The 23442-nt window shown below is 44.0% G+C and overlaps 1 pseudogene; it reads right to left on the minus strand.

Annotated features, from left to right (window-relative positions):
• Nucleotides 1–1730: 1730 nt before the first annotated feature.
• LOC138094959 (AKT-interacting protein-like) lies at nucleotides 1731–22713 on the minus strand (annotated as a pseudogene).
• Nucleotides 22714–23442: the final 729 nt, after the last annotated feature.

Below are 23442 nucleotides of genomic sequence, written 5' to 3' on the forward strand. Positions count from 1 at the left end.
AAATGAGTCAAAGAACTAAACAGACATTTCTCCAAGGAAGACAAACAGATGGCTAACAAACACATGAAAAGATGCTCAACATCACTCATTATCAGAGAAATGCAAATCAAGACCACAATGAGGTACCATCTCAAGCCGGTCAGAATGGCTGCTATCCAAAAGTCTACCAACTATAAACGCTGGAGAAGGTATGGAGAAAATGGAAACCTCTTACACTGTTGGTGGGAATGCAAACTAGTACAGCCACTATGGAGAAGAGTGTGGAGATTCCTTAAGTGAAGTGAAGTGAAGTTGCTCAGTCATGTCTGACGCTTTGTGACCCCATGGATTATAGCCCACCAGGCTCCTCCATTCATGGAATTTTCTAGGCAAGAGTACTGGAGTGGGTTGCCATTTCCTTCTCCAGGGGATCTTTCTAACCCAGGGATCGAACCTGGGTCTTCCTCATTTTGAGCAGATGCTTTACAGTCTGAGCCACCAGGGAAACTCCAGAGATTCCTTAATAAACTGGAAATAGAACTGCCATACGACCCAGTTAGGCATACACACTGAGGAAACCAGAATTGAAAGAGACACATGTACCCCAATGTTCATCGCAGCACTGTTTACAATAGCTAGGACATGGAAGCAACCCAGATGTCCATCAGCAGACGAATGGATAAGAAAGCTGTGGTACATATACACAATGGAATATTACTCAGCTATTAAAAAGAACACATTTGAAACAGTTGTAATGAGGTGGATGGAACTGGAGCCTATTATACAGAGTGAAATAAGTCAGAAAGAAAAACACCCATATAGTATATTAATGCATATGCATGGAATTTAGAAAGATGGTAATGATGACCCTATACTTGAGGCAGCAAAAGAGACACAGACATAAAGAAGAGAATTTTGGACTCTGTGGGAGAAGGCAAGGGAGGGATGATTTGAGAGAATAGCATTGAAACATGTATATTACCATATGTGAAATAGATGATCAGTCCAAGTTCAATGCACGAAACAGGGCACTCAAAGCCAGTGCACCGGGACAACCCTGAGGGATGGGATGGGAGGGAGGGGGAAGGGGAATTCAGGATGGGGGACACATGTACACCCGTGGCTGATTCATGTCAATGTATGGCAAAAACCACCACAATATTGTAAAGTAATTAGCCTCCAATTAAAATAAATTAATTAATTTTAAAATTAAAAAAAAAATTCATGTGTCAGTCGCTCAGTCATGAGCCTACTCTTTTTGTACCCCGCCAAGCTCCTCTGCCCATGTGATTCTCCAGTCAAGATGACTGAAAAGGGTTGTTATTCATTTCTCCAGGGGAATTTCTGGACCCAGGGATAGAACCCCGGTTTCCCCCATTGCAGGCAGATTTTTTACCACATGAGCCACAGGGAAGCCTTAAAATTCATAGATAGCACTGAGTTCTACCTACTTCACTAGTTTAAATGAATGCAACTTACCTTTAGCATTACATTCAGAAAAAAATACATGTCTCAAGTCCCCAATAATCAAAAGTACTAAACTAGATAACCACTGGAAAGATACTTTTACCAGAGGTAATGCAGTGCATAAAAAGAGGATTTCCAGAACTTGCTGTTAGAACCTAAGCACACACAGACCACACTGACATCGGCCACTCTTCATGCCGGTTTGCTCTGCCAACAGTCCATCAGTCAACTCTACTAGCCTGAGTCCAGCAGGAAAGTTCATGGTGCACCAGAGTCGCCCACTCTTAAGCTGTTACTGTTTTCTCTTCTTTACTGAAAGGCTGTCCTTAGCTAGGATTTACCCATTACAGGCCAAGATGGACACTTTTATTATGCTGTTCTTCAGGTTTTGTCTGAGTCAGCATCTTCTCTCTAGCCTCAGCATGTACAGAAGGATTCCACAGAGAAAAGCTAATTCTGTAGAGGTCTTCTATTTTAGGTTGGCCAAACAAATGAGCAATGCATACCTTAACACTGCCAACCACTTTACTTTTCAAAAGCTAAATACATTTTACACCCAGTATTGCAGTCTCTGGGTTTAGGAGACTTGTTGGATCAATCTTGTAGAAAACTCACCTTGCACACATCAATACTTGCCAAATACAATTATTGTTCCACCTCCACTTTGCAATGGAGAAGGAAATGGCAACCCACTCTAGTATTCTTGCCTGGAAAATCACAGGGACAGAGGAGCCTGGTGGGTTGCCATCTATGGGGTTGCACGGAGTTGGACATGACTGAAGCGACTTAGCAACAGCAGCAGCCACTTTGCAAATACTCTCTTTGCATCCAGTTCACCTTTGTGTGTTCTCAGTGTGTGCTCAGTCACTCATTCATGTCCAGCTGTTTGCAACCCCATGGACTGTAGCCCTCTAGGCTTCTCTGTCCATGGGATTCTTCAGGCAAGAATACTGGAATGTATAGCCATTTCCTTCTCCAGGGGATCTTCCCAACTCAGGGATCGAACCCATGTCTCCTGCCTTGATAGGCAGGTTCTTTACCACTGAGTCACCTGGGAAGCCCACAGTTCACGTGAGATGGGATCAACTAGCTGGTGAAAGATGGGAATATCACACACCAAATGTGGACAGTCACCATCTGGGTAGTTATCAGGGATGTAAACTTAAATACACCACCTTGATAGAGTCCATACCCTACAAACATGACTCCAAACTGCAGTAACACAGATTGATAGGAAGGCAGCACGTAGACACCTGGTGACTTCTGCTTCATAATCAAGGTAAAATCCGCAAGAAGAAAGTATTCCAAGTGGAAAGGTCCGTAAGAAGCATAGATGCCATTTGTGTTGCTGGGGCAAGAGATGTAGGTTTAATTATGGGCAGAGCATTTTGGAGGGAAGAGAAGGCAGCTGTTTATTTGGATCGGTGTGTGGAGGACTGGTTTTCACATCCCATCACTGTCTGCTCTTCACCATCAGATTGTTTGCATACAGAACTTGTAAATGTGCTTGGTTTACAAGCAATCTTCGGAAGTTGGTGACGGACAGGGAAGCCTGGAGTGCTGCAGTTCCAGTCCAGGGGTCGCAAAGAGTCAGACACAGCTGAAAGGAAATGAATTGAAATATGCTCCAGAAAGGAGCACTTGCACTCCAAACAAAGAAATTCAGTGCTCTGTGTCATCAAACTTTCATGCTCAGAATTCACTTTACATTGGTGATTTCAGATAATGCTTCCGGCTGCCCGACAAGCCAGCACTGTCACAGCCCTACAGCATCTCTGGTTGTCTGGCCCCTGCAAGTGGGATCTTAGTTCCCCGATCAGGGATGGAACCCTGGAGTAGAAGTATGGAGTTTCAGCCACTGGGCCACCAGGGGAAGTCCCAAACCCACTCTGAACATTACTAGGCTTCTTCAAGAGCTAAAAAGATGTAAACACTTGGTATTCTTTTCAAAATGGAACATGGTAATAGTCACCACTCATGAAAGACAGGGAAGGCCCTGAATGACATTGTTTGGAATGCAATCCCCCACCCCATCTCCCCCCTACCCTCTATGCTCTATAGGAACCCCACCCCATTACAGAGATAGGAAACTGGGGTGTGGATTCCACAAACCTGAGTTGGCAGCCCTGTGGGATTCTCAGCAAGGGCACTAGGGAGGAACTTGAGAACCAAGAAAAGAACAAGTTGTATTCTTATGTACAAGTGCCAGCCCAGTGAGACTCATCCGGAAACCTGGGGCCCAGCAGGTTCACTGTGGGTAATAAACAGGGGAGCTCACTGCCATAGTGCCTCCCAGATCACTAAGCAGGTTCATAAACAGAAGAAACCTGGAGGCAGAAAACAGCTGGGCTTGGCTTCCCCCATGCCCTCTATGAGGGCTCTGGTCTAGGCCAGTCTGCACAGCTTGTTGATGACTGCTCTCCTGACCCTTCCAAGCATCCAGGAATTGATGATCCAGAAGAGAGAGTGAATAATTATCAGAATTTTACACAGAGGCTCAGAGAGGTTGTATAAGTTACCCAGAGTCACACAGCCCACTAGTAAAAGACTGGCATTTCAATGTCAGACTTCTGCTCTTCAAAATACCCCAGCTTCCTGAGACAGCAGCACTTAGACCTACTCTATCACCCAACATGCTGATCCATTTGTTATTTTGGTATCACCAGGTGTGGAAGGAAGACACCTGTCAGAAGCCACCAGAGTCTGTGCCCTGGCTTTTGGAGTGAAATGAAGCCAGGTGGGGTGGAGAAAGGAAGCAGTATGTTTGGTAAGGTATTACACAGGGTAGGGTGGCAGGGGGCACACCAATGGAGCAGTCATTAAGTTTTCTCCCAGGAGACTTGAAGCTCTAAAGAGAGCAGCTCCAAGTGCTTTCTAGGAAAGGAGAATTTTCGAAGGACTCGAGGCTACATTTCTCCCTTCCCCTCTTGTCAAACATCTTTTGCTAAACTCTGATTTTTAGCAAAAGCAGGAGTTTTATACTCAGCGTCCCTTCTCACATTAAATATAGCCCTGGTTCTTATCTTTCTAGCCCAGGAAGAATTTGACATGGTATTGACATCAGGGAAATCAGTTGAGGAGACAATGTCAGAGACAGATCGTCTGGGCTGAGAGCTTGAAGAAGTTATTTTCAAACAAAACAGCAGCCATGAAAGGGAAATGGGCAGCTGTGTGTGAGGAAGCCGGGGAAAGGAAGAGACCAGCTCAGCCCCTCCACCCCTTGCCCAACAACAGGGGGCAAATACATCACAAGGAGGTGTCAGACAGTCTACATAGAAGGATTCTGAGCTTCAGACCATCACCTGCTTCCAGACATTAAATGAAATCATAGAGCACTTTGAAGACATAAAGTATTCCGGGGCCATAAGTGTCATAATTATTGTTACTCTTGTTGCTTAATCAGTGGAGCTGGGTATCTGTCTTGGGGAGGATACTTTCAGACCCAGGTGAATGAGAAATGTCTTTAGTACACATTCAGGCTGTCTTCTCTATATCTGTCAGCTCCCACATAAGAGTCAGACTATAAACGGAGAACGACAGAAGGATGCTGCTGTGTATCATAATAGACATCCATCAAGTGTGCACAGCTGCTCACAGCCTGCACAGCATTTCCATTCCCATCAGCTCGCACATCCCCAGCACCGTCCCCTAGTCATGGGGTTGGGACTTGAGTCCTCTCCCCAAGGTCAAGGACAGGACTCTTGGCCTTTCTGCCTTTGCCTCCGTGACATAAGAACTCTGCCCTCCATATACCTAAAGTGAAAGTGAAGTCACCAAGTCGAGTCTGACTCCTTGCTACCCTATGGACTATATAGTCCATGAGGCTCCTCCGTTCATAGGATTCTCCAGGCAAGAGTACTGGAGTGGGTTACCATTTCCCACTCCACCAAATACCCTAAGGAAACCATAATAAAAAAAGACACATGTACCCCAATGTTCACTGCCACAGTATTTACAATAGCTGGGACATGGAAGCAACCTAGATGTCCATCAACAGAGGAATGGATAAAGAAGATGTGATATATACATATATACAATGGAATATTAGTCATAAAAAGGAACACATTTTAATCAATTCTAATGAGGTGGATGAACCTACAGCCTATTGTACAGAGTAAGTCAGGAAGAGAAAAACAAATATCGTGTATTAATGTATATACGTGGAATCTAGGAAGATGGTACTGATGAAACTATTTGCAGGGAGCAATAGAGATGCAGACACAGAGAACAGACTTATGGACACTACCCACAAGGGGAACCACCCCGAAGATCCAGCCACCCACTCACTGGGGTGGGCAAAGAAGAGACAGAGAAAGTGTGTCCTTGATGACCATCCCAGGACCCTGAATCAGCCAACCCCAGAGCCTGTGCTAAGTTCAGCTTCTCAAGACATGAGATGATAGATGTCTTTATTGCATAAGCTGCTGTGGGTCAAGTGTTCTGCTCCTTGCCGAGAGCATCCTGATTAATTCAGGTCCTGGCAGGCAGCAGCTGGACATATCTGAGCTGTCCACTGAAGCAGCTGAAATCCAAACTAATAAAAACAGTTAACACAGACTGCGTTCACTATGCCAGGCTCTCTGCCAAGTGGTTTATATGGATTATTTCTTTCATTCCTCACAGCCATCCTATCAGATGGTTACTTACAGGGGAACTCATTTACAGATGTGGAAACTGAGGAAGAGACTGTTTAAAACACTCCTTCAAAGATAGTGGCAGAGCCAGAATATGAATCCAAGGAATCTGACCTCAACATTTATGGTATCAAAGTTACACTGAGATGCTGCATGTTGAAGACTTGTTGTTCAATCGCTAAGTTGTGTCTGACTCTTTTCGACCCCATGGACTACAGCATGCCAGACTTCCCTGCCCTTCACCATCTCCTGGAGTTTGCTCAAACTCATTGAGTCCATTGAGTCGATGATGCCATCCAACCATCTCATCCTCTGTTGTCCCCCTTCTCCTCCTGTCCTCGATCTTTCCCAGCATCAGGGTCTTTTCCAATGAATCAGCTGTTCGCATCAAGTGACCAAAGTATTGGAGTGTGTTGAATCCTGCTGGTGTTCAAACAGGCCCTCCTCCTTCAAGAAGGGTGGGGCTGAATTTGGTCAATAGGATTTTACCATCCAGGACAATTTGTTCATATCCACCAACCAAGGTACTAACCCATCCTGAAAGCATCCGTCAAGAAAGAAATGCCAACTTCCCACTGGAGGATCAGTGGTAGGGCTGGCAGCCTCAGGTAGAGCTTCTGGTCAGCCACAGAGTTCTTGAATATGTCCTGTTCTCAGAGGGAGGTGGGGCCCAAGGAAGGAGCAATTGGTTATCTTTTCTGTTCAGATTCTCCTGCCCTGTGAACTATACTGCAGTAACCCCAGCTGCAAATCAGGACCCATCTGCTTATTTTAAATTCACCTGGACAAGAGCTGCTGCTGCTGCTGCTGCTAAGTCGCTTCAGTCGTGTCCAACTCTGTGCGACCCCATAGACGGCAAGAGCAGGGGATTCAAATGACAACTCCTCATGTTCCAGTCACTTTACAGGGTTCATCTCTGCTTCCTTTAGTTCTTGAAATGGAGAAATTTTGCATAGATTTTGGAGGGGACTGTGTTTTAAAAATTGAACAGGTATAAAATATCAGCCTCCATACATACAATACATAGACTTTGTCCAGATGAATTCCAAACTCCAGGGCCATAATATAAAGTCAATTCAATCAGCTACTGAAAGAAGAAAAAAATATCAGCCAGATTTTGTTGTTGTTGTTTTTTTGTTTTAACTCTTGTAGATAACTAGTCTGTAGATTTTATTTTTCTTTTCCTTTTTAAAATTTTTTTATTGAAATATAGTTGACTTACAATGTTGTGTTAGTTTCAGGTGTACAGCAAAGTGACTCAGGTGTGTGTGTGTGTGTGTGTATATATATATATATATATATATATATATATATATATTTCTTCCTTCTTTACATCCTCTTCCATTTTAGGTTATTACAAGATATTTAGTAGAGTTCCCTGGGCTATACAGTAGGTCCTTGTTGGTTAACAATTTTATATATGGTGTTGTTGTTGTTCAGTCACTTAGTCATGTGCATATTTAATTTATTTATTTACATAACTTTCATTTTTCAGCTTCCTACTCTAGATAGGGCTTTCCCTGGTTGCTCACATGGTAAAGAATCTGTCTGTAATATGGGAGACCCGGGTTCAATCCTGGGGTTGGGAAGATCCCATGGAGAAGGGAATGGCTACCCACTCCAGTATTCTTGCCTGGAAAATCCCATGGACAGAGGAACCTGATGAGCTATAGTCCATGGGGCTGCAAAGAGTTGGACATGACTGAATGATTAACACACAAACATTCTAGCAAGTAGCTAAAAGCATGGTAGCATGTCTATTTATTAAAATATGTGTGTGTATATATATATATATATATATATATATATATATATATAGACACACAGCCACATCTGCTCCTAATATGCTCATAAATGTTTTACACTCTCAAAATCTTTGTGACATTTTCCTTGATCCCAGAACATGTATGCTTTTGACAAATACTGAATGAGATTCTGTGTTACCCGGGGCCTGTGTCGGGCATCAAGACTCTGCCACCCTGGGCGGGGTCCCCAGGCCAGCAGTTTCGGCATCACCTGAAAGCGCTCTAGAAACACAGCATCTCAGCCCTACCCCAGCCCTGCCGACTCAGACTCTGGTGGCTCCAATTCATTGCTCTAGAGGATAAGATGACAGATGAGACCTGGTCCATGTCCTCAATGAGTTCAGACACTAGAGGAAGAGAGGAACATGAAACTGGGGACTTGCAATCTGCAGTGCTAACTGCTATGAGGGAATCAAGCTTAGCAGGTTCCGAACGTCCAGAGGAGGGATGTGCTGGCTCTGAGATGTCAGGCAAGGCTCCTGGCAGGAAGTGAACCCGAACTGGCCACAGTGGAGTGGGAGGTGCCCTCCTGAGAAGCTATGGGCAATGGTTCACAGGAAGAGGAGCCCCTGGGACTTCCCTGGTGGTCCAGTGCCTAAGACTCTGTGCTCCCAATTCAAGGAACCCAGGTTCGATCCCTGGTCGGGGAACTAAGATCCTGCATGCTGCATTGCAGGGCCAAAAAAAGTCTCTGGAAGCTCCTGGATGTTCATCTCTGACAATACAAACAACAGTCCCTGGAGAAAGGCCAGACATGGTGGGGTGCAAGGAAAATGGCTTGGCTACCCCATGCACAAGAAGCTTTCACAAAAGGACCCTGTTATAACTTCTCCGGTGGTCCAGTGGCTAAGACTCCATGCTCCCAGTGCAGGGGGTCTGAGTGCCTTCCCTGGTCAGAGAACTAGGTCCCACATGCTACCGCTGAGAGTTCACATACTGAAACTAGGACCTGGCGTGGTCAAATAAATAAGTAAAGATAATCTTTTTTCTTTTTTTAAAGAAGAGGGTCCCCCATTGAAAGACTGATGCTATCTGGGACATTTTCCACATCCAAAGCCTTGTTGGTAAACACTAGCGATGATACTCTTTAGGCAACAATGGCCTTTGCATACCACAGATAGAGAGGGGACTACATTTGCATCTCTGAACCTGGGAAGCATGGATGAGTACCAGTGGAAGATAAGGCTGTGTGTACAGCAATAGAGATGTGGTCCCTGTGATTGGCCCTAGTGTTTTCATTTTCACTTAATAATCATGTAGTTTGGACATGCTCCTTGGGTAATCCTTCAACACACCTTAGTAGGATCCAGGCACATCTGAGTCTCCTATGAAAGAAGCAAATGAGATTAAAAATGCCTCTCTTTTGACCCATTGCATGGAAGAGGTCACTGACACCAAGTAATATCATTTCTGGTACCTTCCAGGAAGGCACACATGACTGATATAGGACTGACGTCAGAGTCAATGGACTCAGCCTGAGACTGAAGAGGCTCTGTGAGCAGCCTGGAGGTGATACATCACAAACTGTGATGTGGGAGGTGGATGAAGTTGACATGGGCGGGCGGGGGGGGGGGGGGGGGGGGAGGTGGGGAGGGGAGGGGAGGAGAGGAGGTCTGCTGTATGCCTAGGGCTGTGCTATGTGCCTTTCTTTTTTAAAATTCATCTTTTTATGGCTGTGCGGAATCTTCATTGCTGCACATGGACTTTCTCTAGTTGTGGTAAGCAGGGGCTACTCTAGCTGTGGTGTGTGGGCTTCTCATTGCAATGGCTTCTATTGTTGCAGAGTACAGGCTCTAGAGCACAGGGGCTTCAGTAGGTGGGCTCAGTAGTTGCAGCTCCCAGGATCCATAGTACAGACTCAATAGTTGTGGCACATGGGCTTAGTTGCTCCACAGCACAGGGGATTTTCCTGGACCAGGGATTGAATCCATGACTCCTGCATTGGCAGGTAGATTCTTAACCATTGAACCACCAGGAAAGTCCCGCTAGTTGCCTTTCTGTGATCCTCACAGCAACCCTGGGTGTCACTTCCCCTCATGACAAATAACAAAGCAGAGTTGAGGAAGCCCTCTGTTGGTGCCTGAATCAGACTCCAAACTTCTCCTTCTCCACTCCTGACTATTTCTCACCAAAGGTACTCCCTTCCCCAAAGATTTCTTTTTTCTTCTGCATCCATTCACATCTCCATTCCTCCCCTTCTCTCTCTCAGCTTCCCACTCCTGGGCCCCAGACTCTGCATTTCAGGCTTTCAGAAACAGTACTCATCACCATGGTGCCCGTGGGTCCCACAGACATCCTATTAGTGTGTGCTTCAAGATGCATTTAAATCTAAAATTCTACTGCTAGTTATTTTCTGCCTTTTAAAATCCTTGATCCTGATCTGCACATCAGGTCTTTTCTGTCTTGCAACCCTCTTTCTGAGAGACACTGTGGGGCTTTCACCTCTAACATCCTGTATCTTACTTTCTAGCAAATCCTTAGTTTTCAGTTTCCCCCTCAAGGACACATGGGAAGACTTACGGGACCCTAATACTGGGAGGATAGCAATGCTGAAGCAGGGCCAGGGTGGAAGTGAAGCAGGCAGGGTGCTGAAACCATGTGGCCTGGGGGAGAAAAGCTAGTGAGAGCTTAAATGGTGGTGAAGGAGGACACCGAGGTGGCTCATAGAAAGACCGTGCCCAACGTCCAATACAAGAGCGAAGTTTCAACATAAATGAGACGAACGAGTTACTTGAAGCAAGTTGTTCCAAAGTCATCATTTTATGCAGTGCAACGGACAGTTTCTGCAAGAGGAACTTTAAGGATTACATATGGCTTCAAAAGCTCTTTCCCCAGGTATGGAAAGCTGGATGGCCCACCCATAGGCAACACTGCCTATGGTTTGAAACATAATTGTTCTGTCTAATCCTCCTTAGGTGGTTTAATCAAAACAACAAAAGCAGAATGCTGCTCTGCTTCTTCTAAGAGCCCTGTTAACCATTTTCTGAACCTTCTTTGGGTGCATCTGTTTTATATTTTGTGGAATAAAGAGAAACATATTCAGACTTCACAGCAGGGTGGACTACTTTCACCTACAAACTAAGGCAGCATGATCTTCTCCCTGTATACACCCCTACACTGATGACTAAGCAGCTACTGTCAAGTCAGTGGCAAGAGAGAGAAGTAGTTTAGAACAGGGTCACAAACCTTCTGTAAAGGTCAGAGAGTAAGTAGTTGAGGCCACAGACACATGGTCTTGATCACAATTACTCAATCCCACAGCTGCAAGAAAGCAACCATAGATAAACTTTAATTGAATGAGTGTAGCTGGGTTTCAATATTTGAATTTCATATAATTTTCACATATCACAAAATATTATTCTCCCTTTGCTCTCTTGCTGTTTAGTCACTAAATCATGTCTGATTCTTTTGTGACCCCATGGACTGTAACCCACCAGGCTCCTCAGTCCACAGGGTTTCCCAGGCAAGAATACGGGAGTGGGTTGCCATGCCCTTCTCTAAGGGATCTTCCCAACACAGAGATTGAACCCCTATCTCCTGCATTGGCAGATGGCTTCTTTACCACCGAGCTACCAGGGAAGTTTTTTTTTTTTTCAGGGAAGTTTTTTAAACTGTTTCAAAATGTAAAGTACATTCCTAGCTCATAGGCCAACAAAAGCAGGCAGCAGGATGGATTTAGACTTTGGGCCATAGTTTGGCAAACCCTGACTTAGTCCCGCCCCTCTGATGACCTAAAGGGGTGGAATGGAGGGGTGGGAGGAAGATTCAAGAGGGAGGGGATGTATGTATATGTATACATATAGCTGATTCACTTTGCTGTACAGCAGAAACTAATTCAACACTGTTAAGCAAGTATACTCCAATTTGAAAAACTAATTTACTTCCCAGGATATTAGATGTTCTCCTACTATCAGTGCTTCATAATCCTATAGGCAAATCAGAATCACCTATGGCTCTTTTATTTAAAATAAAAAATTATAAGGGCCAAAGCTTTTCAAACCTACCTAACTAGAGTCTCAAATTAGAGGATTATTCTCTGGAATTACAATATCATAATTTAGTGATAATATTTAGAAATAATATTTATATTTCTTAATAGTATTTAGAAATACTATAAATTATTGAATCCCTTACTGATGGACATTTAGGTTGGTTCCAGCTCTTTGCTATGACTGTAAAAAACTGTGGCAAACATCATTGTACATTTATTATCCAATTGTGTCCTTAGGATAAATTCCTAGATTTTTAATTACTGAGCCAAAGAGTATAAAAATTTCCAAGTTTCAACTGTAGCAGATGATGTAAATTTGCACTGTAAGACACAAAACACAGTCCTCTACTCCAAACCATAGCAATGCTCCATCTTAAACCTTGGTGTATTAAAAAAAAAAAGTGATAAGGGACTTTCCTCATGATTCAGTGGCTACAACTCCAAGATCCCAATGCAGGGGTCCCAGGTTCCATGCCCGGTCAGGGAACTATAGCCCGCACGCCACAACTAAAAGGTCCTGCAAGTAGCAGGTAAGACTTGGTGCAGCCAAATACATAAATAATTTTTTTAAAGCTTTTTAAAAAGTGATAAGCATCTTGATGGAAGAAAATGAGAGATGAATACATAACCTTAGGCAGGGCTAGAGCTGTGGACCTTCTGGGCTCCAAGGACATTAATACAAGTAGCCCATATTCAGCTTCAGTAGTGGGCTGATGTGAGGCCCAGCCTGTGAAATCAGGAGCTGGAATAGAATGAGGTGGGGCTCCCTCACTCAAGAACAAACACTGAAAGAAGCTGGCCCAGCTTCCTGGCTATATTCAACATTAACCTGCTGCCCAAGGTAGCAGCATTGGTAAAGAATCTGCCAGCAATGTAGGAGATGCAGATTTGATCCCTGGATCAGGAAGATCCCCTGGAGAAGGGAATGGCTACCCATTCCAGTATTCTTGCCTGTAGAATCCCATGGACAGAGGAGCCTGGCGGACTACAGTCTATGGGGTCTCAAAGAGTCAGACACAACTAAGTGACAAAGCATGTTATGGTATGGCAAAGTAGCAGAAGGAATCAGACATTTACACAGGCAGAACTCGGCCACACTACCCATCAGCTCCAGAACTGAATCTGAAGCATCCCTGTGAGACAGGAGCCTCAAACTTCTATCGTAAGTCCTAGTTTTGAGTTGTGAAACCTAGTTCAGTATAAAACTTCTAGACATAAAGAAGGCAAGTAGGAGAAAAAGAACAAAAAAGGCCAAGAACGGCTCCTCCTCTTGAACCTTACACTGCAATTTTGAGACATATGAGGACAACTGATGCCTTAAAAGACAGACACTGAACACACCTCGGAGATCATTCAGTTCAGAGAAATTTAAGATAATAAAGCAATTTCCTTAAAAAAAAAAAGCCACTAAGGAATATATGGTTAATATTATCAAAAAGACAATACAAGTTATAGTTGCATATTTTAAACGCTGAGAAAAAGATCAATTTTGGATATAAGTTAAAATTTTAAGAAAAGGAAACTCAAGGTGTAATTTACACATTAGCAGAAGTGAGAGAAAGAAAGAGAGAGATGGAGGACAAAGAAAACTTTACCAATCCAAGAGAAGACAGGAAAGGAGAAACTAATAAATATACCACACTATAGAAAATAAGATAGAAGTAAATATATTTCACCCCCCAAAACAGAGAAAATGTGAGCTCATTGGACCCATATATTTAAATCAGAGACTATCAATTGGACTTTTTACTTCAATTTTGTACTGATGAAAACAGATATTTACAGTCTAACACAACAGACTCCCCTGATGGTCCAGTGGTTAAGAATCCACCTGCCAATGAAGGGGACTCAGGTTCAATCCCTGGTCCAGGAAGATTCCACATGCCTTGGGACAGCTAAGCCTGCATGCCAGTAGACTAATAAACTGTTAAGAGATTTTAAATGGTCACTGGAGATCTCTCCTGGTAGCAAGATTCAGCTTAAATGTAGATTTCCCCCAGTGCCTCTATAAAAACAAAAGAAAAACCCATAGACAACATCTTATAAAAACTAATAACAGGAATCCCCAGGAGGCCCAGTGGTTAGGACTCTGCACTTTCACTGCTGTGGGCCTGGATTCAATCCCTGGTTGGAGAACTAAGATCCCACAAGCCTCGGTGCAACCAGAAAAACAAAACAAAACAAAATCTAGCTGATAACATTTCCAAGAACTTCAGAATAAGGGCAGGTGGGGGCAGTCAACAAGAGTCTTATGACCGTATGAGCAGCCCAGGGGCACATGAATGGACTAAGAAATAAGAAATCTAGAAATGACCTACCTGTGCTCACTTCTAAATGGAAGGAATCCTCAGATGAAGACTCAGCTAGCCAATATGAGGACAATGATCAACAGGAGTGCCTCTTTTCAGGTTCTAATGTGTGAGTGAGTTATCCAAAGATGATGACAGAAGTTCTAGAGTGATGGGTCAGGCAGAAATCTCAAGGAAAGGAGACAGCCCTGCACCAAGGACATTCTGCTAGGATTGAAACACAAATGGGTCGGGACAGGAATGCATAGGCTGAAGGAGAAGGAAGGTTCAGATATTACCAGGGAAGGGATCTAGAGAGATAGACCTCAGAAAGCAGAATTCAATATGAGAAACCCATTTACACAATCATCATATTAACAGAATAAATTAAAAGATCATCTCTATAGATTCTGAAAAGAAAATTTAATACCCAGCTTAAAAGCACTCAATAAAATAAAAACTGAAGGATATTTCCTGAAAATGATATACAGAGCTCAACCTAAAACTGCTATCTTACTTAAACAAAAATTACTAGCAAGAATTCTTAATCATATTTGTTAATCTCTGTATCAGTTGGGTAAAATCATAATACTTTTACTTTCACTAACCAACAGAAATTTAGTTTTCCCTTCAATTATGAATGTAGGTAATAAACCAGAGTAGTATTAGAATTACCCATGGCTTTGTCACTAACAGAAATCATTGGTATTTTCATGTCATAGTACAGTGGTTGCAGGAACATCAAAATAGTATTTATGCCTCTCATTGCTTTGAAATCATGGTATTTATTAGACCTGCCACTATATCTTATATTTAGTGCAGTAATAATATTTCAATAACTACTTCATTAGTTTCCTTTGCAATCCTATGTATTTTATTTTATACATTTAAACTCTTGATTCAGAGAAGGGTGTTCATAAACTTCACTTGACCGCCAGACAGGTTCAATACACAAAAGAAGAGTTATGAAAGTCCTGCGTTTGTCACTTCCTAATAAAATTAGCTGGAGAAAGCATGGCACCCCACTCCAGTACTCTTGCCTGGAAAATCCCATGAATGGAGGAGACTGGTGGGCTGCAATCCATGGGGTCGCTAAGAGTCAGACACGACTTCATTTTCACTTTTCACTTTCATGCATTGGAGAAGGAAATGGCAACCCACTCCAGTGTTCTTGCTTGGAGAATCCCAGGGATGGGGGAGCCTGGTGGGCTGCCATTTATGGGGTCGCACAGAGTCAGACACGACTGAAGCGACTTAGCAGCAGCAATAAAATTAGCAACAAAACACCAATGTCCACCATCTCCAGGGGTGCTAAGGATTCTCAAGCCAGTAATCTGGCAAATTTGCAAATAATAATCAAGCCCAGCATCATCTCATCGTCCCCTGTACACACACACACACACACACACACACACACACACACACAGATACTCAATTGTCATTTCTTGCAAAATGAAAAACTAGGGCAGGGAAATGAAGACTGAGAAAGGGATGGAGCTTCCCTAGTGGCTCAGTGGTGAAGAATCCTCCTGCCAGTGCAGGGGACATGGTTCAATCCCTGATCTGGGAAGATCCCACATGCCGGGCAGCAACTAAGCCCGTGCACCACAACTACTGAACCTATGCCCTAGAGCCTGGGAGGTGCAACTACTGACTGCTGAGGTTCACATACCCTAGAGCCCGTGCTCCACCACAAGAGAAGCCACCACAATGAGAAGCCCACACACTACAACTAGGAGTAGCCCCCACTCACCACAACTAGAGAAACGCCCATGCAGCAATGAAGACCCAGCACAGCCAAAATAAATAAATAACTTTTTTTAAAAAATGGAAGGGGATAATTCATCCCCAGGAGGAAGCAATCCTTCTGCCCCAACACTGGCAGATTCCTCAATGGAGGGCTGCAAGATGCTCCAAGAGAATACCTACCAGGCCTAGCAGAGCTGCAGGTGGGATCTGGGAACAAGGCTGCTACCCCCATCCAATGCCCAGTGCATGTCGGGAGCTAGCTGAGGACCCTGCAAAGAGGTACCAGCATCCACTCCTCTTCTACTTCTCTTCTGGCTCTGCTTGCTCCCCTGGAATCCTGAGCGTGCTCTGGTGCCCTGGCAGACATGGTGGCCTGACCTTGAACTTCTGTCCTTCTGTCTGGAACCCCGAATCCTTATCTGGCTTCAACGAACCCTATCTCCCAAAAATGGGAAGAGAAGGGGTCGGGGTCTGTCCTGGGCTACCAAGGGCTCACTGGAACCAGAGGTCATGATGTTGAAATCAACCTATCAATGAAGATGACCATTGCTTAGTGAAGTGTTGTAAACCTCAAGTTTTCAGAGTATCAAGCAGCTATAAACAATATATTTAGGGAGTTATGAAGACAGGAGCTGAGGTGGAACAAACATCTTCACCTGAAGACACTTAAGTAATATATGAAAATACATGCACTCAAGTCAGACAAAGAAGGAGAAATATTGTACAACATCCCTTATAGGTGGAATCTAAAATGAAATGATACAAATGAACTTACATACAAAACAGAGACACAAAACTTAGAGAACAAACTTATGGTTGCTGGGGGAAAGGGATAGTTAGAGAGTTTGGGATGGACGTATCCATACTGCTATATTTAAAATGGATAACCAGTAAGGACCTATTGTGTAGTACAGGGAACTCTGCTCAAGGTTTTGTGGCACCCTGGATGGGAGGGGAGTTTGGAGGACAATGGATACACATATATGTATGGCTGAGTTGCTCTGCTGTGCACCTGAAACTACCACAACATTGTTAATCAGCTATACTCTGGAACAAAATTAAAAGTTTTTTAAAAATATGTGTGCTTCACAAAGTCAAATCAAGTGAATCTGCAGTTTTTATTCAGCCCTGAGGATCATCAGTGTGCCACCTACACCAATAGGAGCTGCAAATTATTCAGTTCATTCATTCGCTCAGTCGTGTCCGACTCTTTGCAAGCCCATGAATCGCAGCACGTCAGGCCTTCCTATCCATCACCAGCTCCCAGAGTTCACCCAAATTCATATGCATTGAGTTGGTGATGCCGTCCACCCATCTCATACTCTGTCATCCCCTTCTCCTCCTGCTCCCAATCCCTCCCATCATCAGGGTCTTTTCCAATGAGTCAGCTCTTCACATGAGATGGTCAAAGTATTGGAGTTTCAGCCTCAACATCAGTCCTTCCAATGAACACCCAGGGCTGGTCTCCTTTAGGATGGACTGGTTGGATCTCCTTGCAGTCCAAGGGACTCTCAAGAGTCTTCTCCAACACCACAGTTTAAAAGCATCAATTCTTCGGCACTCAGCTTTCTTCACAGTCGAACTCTCACATCCATACAAGACCACTGGAAAAACCATAGCCTTGACTAGATGGACCTTTGTTGGCAAAGTAATGTCTTTGCTTTTTAATATGCTGTCTAGGTTGGTCATAACTTTCCTTTCAAGGAGTAAGCATCTTTTAATCTCATGGCTGCAATCACCATCTGCAGTGATTTTGGAGCCCAAAAAAATAAAGTCTGACACTGTTTCCACTGTTTCCCCATCTATTTCCCAGGAAGTGATGGGACCAGATGCCATGATCTTCGTTTTCTGAATGTTGAGTTTTAAGCCAACTTCCTCACTGTCCTCTTTCACTTTCATCAAGAGGCTTTTTAGTTCCTTTTCACTTTCTGCCATAAGTGTGGCGTCATCTGCATATCTGAGGTTCTTGATATTTCTCCCAGTAATCTTGATTCCAGCTTGTGCTTCCTCCAGCCCAACGTTTCTCATGATGTAATCAGCATAGATGTTAAATAAGCAGGGTGACAATATACAGCCTTGAAGTACTCCTTTTCCTATTTGGAACCAGTCTGTTGTTCCATGACCAATTCTAACTGTTGGTTCCTGACCTGCTTATAGGTTTCTCAAGAGGCAGGTTAGGTAGTCTGGTATTCCCATCTCTTTCAGAATTTTCCACAGTTTCTTGTGATCCATACAGTCAAAGGCTTTGGCATAGTCAATAAAGCAGAAATAGATATTTTTTTGGAACTCTCTGGCTTTTTCCATGATTCAGCGGATGTTGGTAATTTGATCTCTGGTTCCTCTGCCTTTCCTAAAACCTGCTTGAACATCTGGAAGTTCACGGTTCACATACTGCTGTAGCCTGGCTTGGAGAATTTTGAGCATTACTTTACTAGCATGTGAGATGAGTGCAATTGTGTAGTAGTTTGAGCATTCTTTGGCATTGCCTTTATTACTCTGCTGCTGCTAAGTTGCTTCAGTCATGTCCAACTCTATGCGACCCCATAGATGGCAGCCCACCAGGCTCTGCCGCCCCTGGGATTCTCCAGGCAAGAACACTGGAGTGGGTTGCCATTTCCTTCTCCAATGCATGAAAGTGAAAAGTGAAAGTGAAGTCGCTCAGTCGTGTCCGACTCTTAGCGACCCCATAGACTGCAGCCTACCAGGCTCCTTCGTCCATGTGGTTTTCCAGGCAAGAGTACTGGACTGGGGTGCCACTGCCTTCTCCCCTTTATTACTCAGTCCTGAGCAAACAAGCTGTGCCCCAAACTATGCCTAAATACACGGCAGTTCCTGTACACCATAATCTGGACTACTTGTTCCCTGCCAGCCCTGGGGGAGAAGCCTGGGGGCTGCCCACTGACATCTCAGATTCCTTGTTTCTTGTACTCACCAGCTCAGCTGCTAAGCAGCCTCATATCTGGGGTCTGGGTAATGACCCAGGTCACCACACCCTCCTCAGAGTCCTCAGGACTTCTCTTCTCAAAGGCATGCATAATACCGCTGCTATCACCAAAGAGAATATCTGGCCAAAGAAGGTGGTATGGAGAATCTAAATATAGTTATCAGACATGTGCAATTTCTCCATTGAATAGAGAATATAGCAACTGGGAATTTCTAAACTCTTGGCATAGAATATATGATTGTGGGCTTCATTCATGAACCAATTCTTTTATATAATTCATGCTTATTTAAAAATATCCTTGTCACCTGACGGCCTACAGAAAGGTAGGTTGAGTAGAAAATTATTAATAGCATTAGCACTGCCTGCAAATTGCAGGTTTTAATAGCTCTAGTCACAGCCTCAGAAATAACTAGAGAAGATCATATTAAGGAACTGGAGCAACCCTAAAGGCCGAACAGAAAGGGAGACATGGCTGCTGCTGCTGCTAAGCTGCTTCAATCATGTCCAACTCTGTGCGACCCCATAGACAGCAACCTACCAGTTCCCACCATCCCTAGGATTCTCCAAACAAGAACACTGGTTACTATTAAGTCACTTCAGTTATGTCCGACTCTGTGCAACCCCATAGACAGCAGCCCACCAGGCCCCCCATCCCTGGGATTCTCCAGGCAAGAACACTGGAGTGGGTTGCCATTTCCCTCTCCAGTGCATGAAAGTGAAAAGTGAAAGTGAAGTTGCTCAGTCGTGTCCGACTCTTAGCAACCCCATGGACTGCAGTCCACCAGGCTCCTCCATCCATGGGATTTTCCAGGCAAGAGTACTGGAACACTGGAGTGGGTTGCCATTTCCTTCTCTGGGTGACATGGCAGTGCTTACCATTTACATGGGCTTCCCAGGTGGCGCTAGTGGTGAAGAATCAGCCTGCCAATTCAGGAGACATAAGAGACCAGGTTCGATCCCTGTGTCAGGAAGATCCCCTGAAGGAAGAAATGGCAATCCATTCCAATATTCTTGCCTGGAGAATCCCATGGACAGAGGAGCCTGGTTGGCTACAGTCCATGGGGTCCAAGAGTCAGACATGATTAAGCAACTGAGCATGCATGCACCATTTCCACAACAGTCTGCTGTTTGCAAAGGGCTTCCATGCGCATTATCCACCATGATGCTCACAGGTGATGTGTGGAGGGCTTATTATCCCAGATCCAGAGGTGAAGAGACCCAGGTCTACCATGATTTTCTCAACACCCCAACTGGTAAGTTCCAAAGCCAGGAGTTGAAGCTGGATGTGTTGGCTCCACCTTCAACGGCTTGGCAAACTTTTCCTAAAAAAGACCAGGCAGTACATATTTTTTAGGCTTTGAGGTCATGGGTCTTTTTTTTGTAACAAACAGGTCATCCTGTCTGTTTGTTACAATCCTCCTGCATTGGTAGGGGGATTCTTCACCACTAGTGGCACCTGGGAAGCCCATGGAAATGGTAAGCACTGCCTTGTCTCCTTTTCTGTTCAGCCTTTAGGGTTGCTCCAGTTCCTTTATTTGATCTTCTCTGGTTATTTCTGAGACTGTGACTAGAGCTATGTCTGTTTAGAAAGAGACTCACAGCCTTGGAGAATGAACTTATGGCTGGTGGGGAAGGCGGGGACAGAATATTTAGGAAGTTTGGAATGGACATGTACACTCTGCTATATACGAAATGGATAATCAACAAGGACCTATTGTATAGCATAGGGACCTCTTCAATGTTAATGTGGCAGCCTGGGTGGGAGGGGAAGCTTTTGGGAGAATGGGTACTTGTATATGAATGGTTGAGTCCCTTCCTTTTTCACCTGAAACTGTCACAATATTGTTTGTTAATCAGCTATTCTCCAGACAAAAGACCCACAGAGATGTTATGGGGAGGGAGGTGGGAGGGGGTTTCATGTTTGGGAACACATGTAAGAATTAAAGATTTTAAAAATTAATAAAAAAAAAAGGGAAAAAAAAATAAATAAAAAATAAATAAAAATAATTAAGGAGAAAAAAATAAAAATAAAAATAAAAAGTTTAAAGAAAAATTATGTTGTTATAATTTCCAAAACTGCCAAAGACACTGTGTAAACAAATGGGTGTGACTGTGTGTCTGTTAAGCTTTATTTACAAAAACAGGCAGAGGGCTGCATTTGGCCCCGACTATAGTTTGATAGGGGCTTCCTTGTTGGCACAGAGGTAAAGAATCCACCTGCCAATGCAGGAGACATGGGTTCGATCCCTGGGTCAGGAAGACCCCCTGGAGGAGGAAATGACAACCCAATCCAGTATTTTTGCCCAGGAAATCCTATGAAGAGAGAAGCCTGGAGGGCTCCAGCCATGGGGTTGCAAAGAGTTGGACACAACTTAACAACTAAACGACAACAACAGTAGTTTGGTAGAGATTCCTGCTCTACCATCTTCAAGGAGCCACTCTTCTTTGTAGTCTCATGAATCAGCTCACAGTTGAACTGGCAGAGAAGCAGGAACGGTGCGGAAAAAAACAGGAAGCAGAAAGGAAACTGCTGTGATAAAAGATTCCCAAGAAATGACATTATTTACAGAAGAGTTTTCTCAGAGTCCTGGGTGTTTGAATGTTAGGGAAGAGGTAGGAGAGACAACCTGATGATCATTGCAATAGCCAATTTGCCCATCAACAGGTGCATAGAGAAGACATAGTGGGCCATTGCCTGGCACACAGTGGAAGCCACTCTTAGTTGTCTGCACAGCAGGTACTCTCTGTATCTTCCCAATTTTGTTTGGAAAAATAGTTTCCCAGCCCAGGTGATGGGACCTAACCCTATGGTTTTACTCCCATTCCGTTTGTCAAACACATGACTTCCCAGGATGCTTAAAGGGAGGAAGCTGCCGTGTCTCCTAGCTCCAGACAATGCAACTTTGGAGTCTGCCAGAAGTGCTCAAGAAAGATTTGGTTTTCCTGATTAACAGGGTAGAAGATGCAGATAGTCCTATTCCTCTATGTAGCTTCCCATCTTGAACATAGCCATGAAGCCTGGGGTCTGGGGTTTTTGTTGTTCAGTCACTAAGTCGTGTCGGACTCTTTGTGACCAAATGGACTGCAGCATGCCAGCCTCCTCTGTCCTCTACTATCTCCTGGCATTTGTTCAGATTCATGTCTATTGAGCTGGTGATGCTATCTAACCATCTTGTCCTTTACCTCCCCCTTCTCCTTTTGCCTTCCATCTTTCCCATCATCAGGGTCTTTTCCAATGAGTCAGCTCTTTGCATCAGGTGGCCAAAGTACTGGAGCTTCACCTTCAGAATTGTGCATGCTCTGTCACTCAGTCGTGTCCGACTCTTTGTGACCCTATGGACTGTAGCCTGCCAGGCTCCTCTGTCCATGGGATTTCCCAGGCAAGAATACTGGAGTGGGTTGCCATTTCCTTCTCCAGGGGATTTTTCCCGACCCAGGGATCACACCTGGGCCTCGTGCATTGCAGGTGGATTCTTTACCGTCTGAGCCACCTCAGCATCAGTCCTTCCAATGAATACTCAGGGTTGATTTCCTTTAGGATTGACTAGTTTGATCTCCTTGCTGTGCAAGGGACTTTTATGAGTCTCCTCCAGCTACAGTAGCCATCTGGTAGCCATACAGGAAAGAGCTATTGTATTAAAGGCAAGAGAGAAATCAGAGAGCAGGAACAGAGGCAAGGTATTGCCTCACAATATCGTGGAGCCCTGTACCATCCTTGGACTGCCTTTCATTGGACTCCTCCTTACGGGAAAGAATTAAAAAGCTTTATGATGTCTGGTACTGTTACTCTTCTGCTGTTTGTTCCCGAAAAAAATTCCTCCTCTTTCTTACCTTTTCTCTGGATGTGCAAGTTCATTTCGTTGTATCAAAGATAATTTATGTATTTCACCTAGAATAATGTCTGGCTCATAGTAGGCACTCTGTAAGTCACTGTTCTTCCTGATTCTGCTTTTTCTGGTCCTTAAGACTCAGATCCTAATTCTCTTGTACCGTCACAGTTTCAATTATCTGAGTCAATGCTTTAATAATGAACCACATTAAGTGAAAGTGAAAGTTGTTCATTGGTGTCTGACTCTTTGCAATCCCATGGACTATACAGTCCATGGAATTCTCCAGGCCAGAATACAGTAGTGGGTAGCCTTTTCCTTCTCCAGGGGATCTTCCCAACCCAGGAATAGAACCCAGGTCTCTCTCATTACAGACAGATTCTTTTCCAGTTGAGCCACCAGGGAAGCCCAATGAACTACACAAGGTTGCCTAGAATGCATGTTGAAATATCTCTTTTTTCTGAATATCTCCCCTTCTTTACTATATTATAAACTCTTGAGAGGGTGAAATCTATCAGAGTTTTTCCCCAACAATATTGTATTTGGTCAAATCTAAGATGCCAAAATCACTGCAGATGATGATTGCAGCCATGAAATTAAAAGACGCTTACTCCTTGGAAGAAAAGTTATGACCAACCTAGATAGCATATTCAAAAGCACAGACATTACTTTGCCGACTAAGGTCCGTCTAGTCAAGGCTATGGTTTTTCCAGTGGTCATGTATGGATGTGAGAGTTGGACTGTGAAGAAGGCTGAGC

This window comes from Capricornis sumatraensis, chromosome 19, assembly GCF_032405125.1.
Source record: "Capricornis sumatraensis isolate serow.1 chromosome 19, serow.2, whole genome shotgun sequence".
NCBI classification, from domain to species: domain Eukaryota; kingdom Metazoa; phylum Chordata; class Mammalia; order Artiodactyla; family Bovidae; genus Capricornis; species Capricornis sumatraensis.